Genomic DNA, 1,524 nt, shown 5'->3' with positions numbered 1-1,524 from the left:
TTAATTTTACTGTTAAATATGTGAAATCTCTCTCTCTCTCACACACACACACACACACACACACACACACACACACACACACACACACACACACACACACACACACACACACACACGGTCAAAATAAGTTTGAAAAAACTGATGCTACGGGAGACTTTTTGTGGGGTTTTGCTGCCATCTTGTGGTTATTTGTTGTATTTTGTCTGAAAATAATAAAATAAGAAATCCAGCATCTGTCGCTCTCTCTCTTCCCTCTCCCCCTCTCTGTTTTCTCTCTCTGTCTTTCTCTGTCTTTTTTCCTCTCTGCTTGTCTCTGTTTTCTCTCTGTCTGTTTTTCTCTGTCTCTTTTTTCCCTCTGTCTCTGTAAGAATATAATCCTGAATACTCCTAAACCTACTCTTGTAAATGCGCGGCCCAAGGGTGACTGTCGTGTAGTGTAGCAGTTTAGGGTTAACTTTAGGCCAGAGATAATACGCGCTGCTCTGTACATTTTGTACTTTTCGTATGTTCTGTTCCTATTTCATATCCTGGTCAACTCACCATATAAGGAGTTGTTTTATTATACATGAAAGAGCAGACCATACACCCCCTAGAACAGGAGGAACCAGGAATGTGGTTTCAGTGAAACTAGAAGGTACAGAGAAAAGCAAAAGAGTATGTTCTCGCGGTTATTGAACTGTGCATAACTCCTGTGTGACCTTGATACTGAGTGTGCAAAACACATTCCATAACTTTCTACTGCTGATACTCCCTATGCAGAAGTGTGTATATATACGCCCTGACGCAGCTATGTGTCAGGACACGCAGAGAATAAACCAGATTGATTTAGACTCATGTGGTTCGCTCTCTTCTTGTCCTCGGAGATCTCCTGGTAACGCATCTGAACAGCACGCAGCGCAATCTTAACAATTTGGTGACCCCGACGTGATACTCTCAATCAGGTAAGACATGTTTGATTGACTACCTGGTTGGAAGTAGTTCCGTAGTGCCCTAAGGAGGGCTTTGTTTTCCCTGGTTCGAGTCCAGGAAGAGCGCGCTATAGAAATTTGTGTAGTGCCCTAAGGAGGGCTTTGTTTTCCCTGGTTCGAGTCCAGGAAGAGCGTGCTATAGAAATTTAGATAAATATCTGCTGTTTGTTTCTGTTCAGATCCGTTTGCTTTAATGTACGATGGGGGGCTCGTATCCTAAACCTGAGGTCACAGACACCCCGGCGGAATGGATGAATAAGTGTGGTTTAGGCTATTACGTTACGCCGTGGCTGGACAATTTGGCTGGGTGGACGGAGGCAAATCCTCAGATTCCATCGTATCCCCGTGATGGGACGTTTAATCCAGGCTTTCTTGCTTCAGCGCACCGTATGATTTATGAAAGCTTAGGCGATCCGGATTGGGACCGCCCTTATATGCGCGCAGGGTATGATAAATGGTTTGACATGAAGAAGGTATGGGATAAATCAAAGGGTGTTTACACCCCGAGACCTGTTTTAAAGGCTATTCCAAAACCAAAACTTTCTCAGTTAACCTC

Source organism: Neoarius graeffei, chromosome 12 (assembly GCF_027579695.1).
Source record: "Neoarius graeffei isolate fNeoGra1 chromosome 12, fNeoGra1.pri, whole genome shotgun sequence".
Classification (NCBI taxonomy): domain Eukaryota; kingdom Metazoa; phylum Chordata; class Actinopteri; order Siluriformes; family Ariidae; genus Neoarius; species Neoarius graeffei.
The sequence above is the reverse complement of the archived record's forward strand: the minus strand, read 5'-3'. Positions refer to the sequence as shown.